Raw genomic sequence first — 8,416 nt, 5'->3', positions numbered from 1 at the left:
ACAACACTACTTTAGATATTTTAATTCTGGATTTGTATAAAAGTTGATATTTCACTTTTCTCAGATAATGCTTCAAAATTTCTCTTTGGCGATTTCTCTTGGGTGTGCTTTGTCAGTGAAATCATAAACTCCACCGGGTGCCCTGACTCTCCAAGAGTGGTCATGGGACCATCTGTACTAAAACCATTTGGGAAATTAGGAAAAATGCACTTTCCTGAGCCTCAACTCGGGCCAGTTGAACCTGAATGTCTGGAGATTTGGGGTCCGGAATTATATTTTTAACAAGTTTCCCTGGGGACTTTAAAGCACGGTAAAGTCTGAGAACCACTGCTTTGGCTCGTTATGTGATTTGTAGTAACCCTGTCTTACATTTGTTGGGCCAGAAGCAAGAATACAAATGGAAGCTCGCATAGCATGTCCAAAAATTTAAAAATCAATGGATAAAAAATTTATAAATTAGCCTAAGTTTATTAAAAATAATATAATCCATTCTCTTTCACAAGTATCTCTTCATAAAAACCTGGAAGGACAATTTCAACATGTAGCTTTCTCAGGCTTCTTAAAATTCCAGCCAGGTCTTGGAAATATAGAAAGAGCTTGCCCTAGACCCTGACCCTAACCTGTGGCCAGTCCCCCTTCTCTCCCATTACGGCTCAGATTTTCACTGTGAGTGACCTCAGGAGCACCTGCAAGCACAGCCCTACATCCAAGCCCCATGCACGACTGCTCCACAAACAGCATCTCTTGGAAGCAGGGGTGAGTACATCAGTGGTGCAATTTACACTCAGGGGGTAGGATCCTAGGAATGAAGTTCCTGAAAGTTGACTTGAGACCATTTGGGTGGACAATTCTAGGGTCCTCGGTACCTGGAGCATGGTCTAGAGGGAGAAATATGAACTCCTGGTGGTCCTACAGACCCCTCACCCAGCATGGGGCGTGGCCAGAGCAGGAACCTTTTACCTAAATCTGAGAGTGGTAGTGCTGCTTTNAAAAAAATCAGTGTCAAAATGTTTTGAGCAATAGCTGTCTGCTTCGGATAAGTGTCTAACCTCCAAGGGGACTACTTTGTAGGGGACAACACTACTTTAGATATTTTAATTCTGGATTTGTATAAAAGTTGATATTTCACTTTTCTCAGATAATGCTTCAAAATTTCTCTTTGGCGATTTCTCTTGGGTGTGCTTTGTCAGTGAAATCATAAACTCCACCGGGTGCCCTGACTCTCCAAGAGTGGTCATGGGACCATCTGTACTAAAACCATTTGGGAAATTAGGAAAAATGCACTTTCCTGAGCCTCAACTCGGGCCAGTTGAACCTGAATGTCTGGAGATATGGGGTCCGGAATTATATTTTTAACAAGTTTCCCTGGGGACTTTAAAGCACGGTAAAGTCTGAGAACCACTGCTTTGGCTCGTTATGTGATTTGTAGTAACCCTGTCTTACATTTGTTGGGCCAGAAGCAAGAATACAAATGGAAGCTCGCATAGCATGTCCAAAAATTTAAAAATCAATGGATAAAAAATTTATAAATTAGCCTAAGTTTATTAAAAATAATATAATCCATTCTCTTTCACAAGTATCTCTTCATAAAAACCTGGAAGGACAATTTCAACATGTAGCTTTCTCAGGCTTCTTAAAATTCCAGCCAGGTCTTGGAAATATAGAAAGAGCTTGCCCTAGACCCTGACCCTAACCTGTGGCCAGTCCCCCTTCTCTCCCATTACGGCTCAGATTTTCACTGTGAGTGACCTCAGGAGCACCTGCAAGCACAGCCCTACATCCAAGCCCCATGCACGACTGCTCCACAAACAGCATCTCTTGGAAGCAGGGGTGAGTACATCAGTGGTGCAATTTACACTCAGGGGGTAGGATCCTAGGAATGAAGTTCCTGAAAGTTGACTTGAGACCATTTGGGTGGACAATTCTAGGGTCCTCGGTACCTGGAGCATGGTCTAGAGGGAGAAATATGAACTCCTGGTGGTCCTACAGACCCCTCACCCAGCATGGGGCGTGGCCAGAGCAGGAACCTTTTACCTAAATCTGAGAGTGGTAGTGCTGCTTTATGCCTGGTGCAATGTGTGTGAGGGAGCCCAGACTCAAAGCAACATACAGTAAGAGTTGGTTTATAAGGCATTTTGCAAAAGATGGACCCTAACAGAGATCTTATGGCTTCAATAGAAGATGGGACAGGAAGAGGGAGAGGAAGAAGGTGGGGAGAGAGAGAGACATCTGAACTGCTCTCTCACTGAGCACATCACGTTTTCTGCTTCAGCTTCGTCTATCAGTAAAATAATACTTAAGACTAAATTCTACGTTCCTTTCAAAAAATCCTAAATGAGTCAATCTTAAGGCAATATGGAAAGCATTCTAGTTTTATACCCTGGGAGACTGTTACATTTCATCTAGGAAGCTATATATGATGTAGTGTTAGTCTCTTTCTTAAGGAGGAAATTAACAGACCTAGCTTTTTAGAGAGTAAGTAACTCAGAAGATTTTTTAATTTCTAGGATCTTTGCAAAGTTGGGTTTTTGAGTCAGTTAAATACGTAGTGCATAAAGGCAACGAGTTACAGAGTTGCTAATTGGCTGGTTTAAGACTCCCTGGTTATTAAGAAATTTACTTTTGCCCAGGGGAGCTTTAGGTATACATCTTAATACTAGACAAGTAATTAATACTGTATTTTAACTTCTTTTTATTTTAAAATGTAATTACTGGAGTAATCTTGAACATCTTCTCACTGTAAAAAAATCCAAAGGTACACAGTGCATCTCTCTTGCCTTCACCCCAGCAACACAAACCCATTTAAAGAGACTACCACCATTAGTAAGTGACTGTATCATTCTAGATCATCCAATGCCCTTTCGAATGTTTGTATGTGTGCATTATTATTTAATATACATGCACTTTGAAACTTCTTTCTACAGGATACCTGGGTGGCTCAGTCAGTTAAGCTCCAACTCTTGGCTTCAGCTCAGGTCATGATCTCAGGGTTATGAGATCGAGCCCCGCACAGGGCACCACACTCACAGTGGACTCTGCTTGTCCCTCTCCGTCTGCTCCTCCCACTGTGCGTTCTCTCTTTCCCTCGAATAAATAAATAAAATCTTCAAAAAATAAAAGAAACTTTCTACATAAATATGTACATTTGTACAAACACAACATAAGCCTGTTGATTTCTTTTAACATCAATAGTATTGAACTGGTGCATTGTTACTCGACATGCTTTTACTGTTAACAATGTATTGTGCACATGTTTCTGTCACTACACAGATTTCTCTCATTCTTTTTCACTGTGCATAGTTTATTATAGTGTAGAAAGTATTACAGTTTTTGTCTGTGACTAGTTTTATTTGAAAAACTAGTATATGAATATGATATAAAATTCAGGTAGTACAAAAGTATCTGATGGAAATTAAGTCTTCCTCGGACTGCAAACTCCTGATTGCTTTAGGGTCTTTCATATCAGTTCCCTGGGCAGACTTCCAAAGGCATTCTATGAATATATAATAAAAAATTTATTTGCTACACATAAGCACATATATACACATAAATGGATATGATGCGTTTTTTTATATAGTTTTATAGTTGTGGTATACCTCTTTTTGTGTTAAAGGTAGTGTATATGGGTGTGTAGTATGTACGTGTATCATACAACATACAGTATAGGTTATTGTATAAAAATGAAATATAATATTTTTGAAAACTGTAAGTAAATACTATTTTGCTTCTTTCATTAACAATGTATCTTGTAACTCCATATTAGCACACAGGGCTACATCTCATGATATTTTCATATGGATATAAAAATTTTTTCAGCCATCTCCCAATGAACGCACATATATGGTGTTTCTGGTCTTCCTTTATAACAGGTTACATTTCAGTGGATTTCCTTGAAATTGCAATGTTGCATATATGATAAAAATTCCTAGAGGAGCCACAATTTATGCATCCATTCTTTTATTGACATTTGGTAAATCCCCGTGTCGTCTTATTATATAAGTGCTCCAAAAGGCATCTTTCCATAGTTTCTAGTATAAATGCATGACTATTGCTCTAGAAAAAAATAGAGTTGGAATTGTTGAAGGTTTATTGAAACTTAACTTTAAAATATACTTTCAATTTGTCCTCCAAAAACGCTCTGTTGCTCCCACCAACTGAAAACGAACAAATTTACTCCCGCATTTACCATTGTGTAATTTTTATTGACAACTTGATGAGTGGGGGAAAAATGGTATTTAATGATTACTTTCATTTTAATTTCCCTGCCTCCTACTGAGGTTGAACATATATGTTCTTATGGTTGTGTTATTTGTAATTTCCTTTTCTGCATGTTATCTGTTAAGGTTAGGGTTGGATTCTGTTTTATTGAGGTTTTTTTATTGCTTCATATAAATTCTTTACATATTTTGGGTATTATTCTCTTTATTCTACATACATTATAAATATGTTTGCCCAGCTTTAGGCTTTTTGTGACACAGAAGTTTAAAATTTTGATTTAGTCAAGTTTATCCATTTTTTCCTCCTTTACTGCTCTTATATTCTGTTTTGTTGAAGACTATCTTCTGCAGATTCCCCTCCTATCGTTACTTCTTACTTCTAATTTTTATTTTTAACCTTTAGCTCTTTAATGCATTTGTAATTTATTTTGTGACTCATGTGAGAGTTACCTTTTTATTTTTTAAATAAGCAATCTTCCTTGGGGCGCCTGGGTGGCACAGCGGTTAAGCGTCTGCCTTCGGCTCAGGGCGTGATCCTGGCGTTATGGGATTGAGCCCCACGTCAGGCTCCTCTGCTGGGAGCCTACTTCTTCCTCTCCCGCTCCCCCTGCTTGTGTTCCCTCTCTCGCTGGCTCTCTCTATCTCTGTCAAATAAGTAAATAAAATCTTTAAAAAATAAATAAATAAATAAGCAATCTTCCAACACAATTTGTTGAGACATTCTTTCAACATTGACCTAAAATTCTACCATAATCATGTAAGAAATTCCCATGCACACATGAGTTTAAGTTTGCCCTGCTGTTTGACTAATCTATTTTTCACTCGACCAATACCATGGTGTTTCATTACTAAGTTTTTAAAATATATTCTGAGATCTGGTAGGAGAAGCTGCTGCCCTTACTGCTGAAGTGTTTTGCTTTAAAAAAATATTCTTTGTTTTCCTTTTGTGTTTTCACTTTTTCAAATGGGTTATAGAGTTACCTTATCAAATATTTTACAAACTCTATTGATATATTAATTGGCATTGCCTTGAATTTAAGGAATAATTGGGAGAGTATTGTCAGCATTTAAATGATAAATTATTCCATGTAATCATAACTTTTAAGAATATGGGTGAAGAACTTCCACCCTAGCTGAAGAAAATGCATAATTAGGGTTATATTTGCATTCTTCCATTTGTACTCCATCTTTCAAAAAACTTTCCAACTCAGTTCCATAGCTTCCTAACCATAATATCCACTGAGTAGGATTCAATCAAAATGAAACTTTATTTTCAAATAGATATCAGTCTAGGAAAATAGGCATTTTTAGCTAAGGGAGGGCCAAATCAGCTTCAAAACTATCCTTTTTTTTCTTGTTGTTCCAATGCTTAACAAAATATTTTCAATATCAGTTTACTGGGTGTTAACCTCGTGAACATGCTTTTTTACCACCCTTGTGTGGGAAAAACATATTAATCTAGACCTCACTTACTTTAGGATTTTTGTGGTAATTCAACTTTAGCTGGACTGATGATTCACTTTTGCCCTACTTAAGAAGGAAGGTTTACTTAGCAAATTAATAGCGTAAATAGGCAGTGAGCATGTTTAAGCCACTTTGAACACTATTTTTTAAGGGCTTTAGCAAATTAATTTTATGCAAATGGTGTTGCTAATGCTAGTCCTGCTAATTTGTTCATTAAAGCCAGAGGGAGCAAACTTTATTTTGGCAATTAGTTGAAGTTACTATATGTATTAAAAAGCACTAAACTGCATTTCTTTTAGAGCGTGCTATAAATTTAGACTTTTCACTATCTCAGACTTCCCCATTCCGTAGTGGGAAATGATGAGCTTCGGCTTGCGCCTTTGGTAGCTGAGGGGAGATTGCATTGCTCAGAACCACTCACACAAAGTATCACAAGTTCTTTGGCTTCAGGGAAAATGTCGTTGGTCAGCTCACACCTGTAATTGAAGGACTCACCTGGCTGGGAGGAGCACCACTGCCCGCCTGACGGAGAGAAGCAGGAAGATTGCCCTCGTCTGTCTTTCAAAGACAGAGAAGAAATGCCATTGCTTAACAGGACAATGATGTGCCCTGATCCATTATCAGATGTCAGGCTGCTGTTGCGTTCAACTACTCTCCCTGCTCCAGAAACGCCATGTCGTCTGATAGTGTTTGGAAGGGAAGACATAGCAGGTGGCAACTATCAATGTGACCTTTCAGGTTATCTACAGGACACGGAGTGCATTTAAAAGGATAAAGTTGACATTTGTGGTTATGATCATTCATATTCTCGTCATCTGTCCATTGATCTAAGACACTGGTCACATCAATGTCTAGAAGCCCACTGACAAATGTGACACATGACTGATAGGCAAAAGCTCAAGTGAATTTTGCCATTTATTATTATAATTATTGTTGAGTCAATTTCCTTTCCCCAATTATGGGGGCGTCGGGTAGCGAGCTGTCAAAAGTAAAGATATGGCTTCCTAATGTCATAGCAAGCTATAGGAAATACTTTGATGTAGAAAAAGGTTGTCTTTTAGCACCCATATCTGCTTCTTTCTCCACTATTTCCTCCATAAATGAATTTTTAACTGACTAAACCGTGATTTTGTTTTCTTTAGGGGAGTGAAATTGTACCAGATACTTTATATCATTTATTTCTTTTTATTCTCAAGTGTATTCATTATCTATTTTTTTATTGGGTGTAATTGACATATAAGATTATATTAGTTCCAGGTGTACTACATAATGATTCAATATTTGTAAGTATTGCAAAATCATCATCACACTAGTCCAGCTAACATCCATCACTGTACATGGTGATTTTTCTTTTTTTTTCTTTCAAAGAGAAACAAGATCCACTCTCTTAGCCACTTTCAAATATGCAATATAGTATTAACTATAGTCACCATGCTGCACATTACATCCTCAGGACTTATTCATTTTATAACTAGAAATTTGTACCTTTGGTCTCCCTTTATCCATTTGCCCACCCCCACTCTCTGCCTTTGACAACCACTAATCTGTTCTCCATCTCCACGAGCTCAGTTTTTTTTGGTGTGTGGGGGGGAAGCTTAGGAGGTTGTTGGGGGTTTGTTGGGTTGTGTTTTTTTGTCTTTTGTTTTTAGAAAGAAAGCACGCATAAGCAGCATAGGGGGCAGAGGGAGAGGGAGAGAGAGAATTTTAAGCAGGCTCCACACCCAGGGTAGAGCCCAATGTGGGGCTCGATCTCACAACCCTGAGATCATGACCTGAGCTGCAATCAAGAGTTGGACACTTAACTAACTGAGCCACACAGGTGCCTCTTCTTTTAAGCTTCCGTGTGTAAGTGAGAAAATAGAGTTTCTTTTATCATCTTCTGTCTGACATTTCACTTAGCATAGCATCCTGTAGGTTCATCTATGTTGATGCAAATGGCAGGATTTCATTCTTTTTTATGGCTGAGTAATATGTGTGTGTGTGTATGTGTGTGTGTGTGTGTGTGTGGTGTATTACATTTTCTGTTCCATTTATCCATCAATGGACATTTTGGTTGTTTCCATGTCTTGGCTACTGTAAATACTGGTGCAATATACTTTTTCAAATTAGTGTTTTTGTTTTCTTCAAGTAAATTTCCAGACATGGAATTGCTAGATGATACGGTAGTTCTATTTCTAACTTTTCGAGGAACCTCCATACTGCTTTCCACATTGGCTGCACCAACTTAAATTCACACCAACAGCACGTGAGGAGTCCCTCTCCTCCACATCCTCACCAACACTTCTTATCGCTTGTCTTTTTTTATAATAGGCATTCTGGGTACGAGGTAATATCTCATGGTAGTTTTGACTTGCATTTTCTTGATTATTAGTGATGTTGTGCATCGTTTTATTTACCTGTTGTCCATCTGTATGTCTTCTTTGAAAAAACGTTAATTCAGATCCTCTGTCCATTTTTTTAAAAGATTTTATTTATTTATTTGACAGAAAGAACGACAGCCGCGACAGAGGGAACACAAGCAGGGGGAGTGGGAGAGGAAGAAGCAGGCTCCCAGTGGAGGAGTCTGATGCGGGGCTCGATCCTAAGACTCCAGGATCATGCCCTGAGCCAAAGGCAGACGGTTAAATACAGAGCCACCCAGGCACCCCTATTTTTTAATCAGATTGTTTGGCTTTTTTGCTACCGGGTTTTGTGAATTCTTATGTACTTTGGGTATGAACCCCTAATCAGATATA

This window comes from Ailuropoda melanoleuca, chromosome 8 (assembly GCF_002007445.2).
Source record: "Ailuropoda melanoleuca isolate Jingjing chromosome 8, ASM200744v2, whole genome shotgun sequence".
Taxonomy (NCBI): domain Eukaryota; kingdom Metazoa; phylum Chordata; class Mammalia; order Carnivora; family Ursidae; genus Ailuropoda; species Ailuropoda melanoleuca.
The sequence above is the reverse complement of the archived record's forward strand: the minus strand, read 5'-3'. Positions refer to the sequence as shown.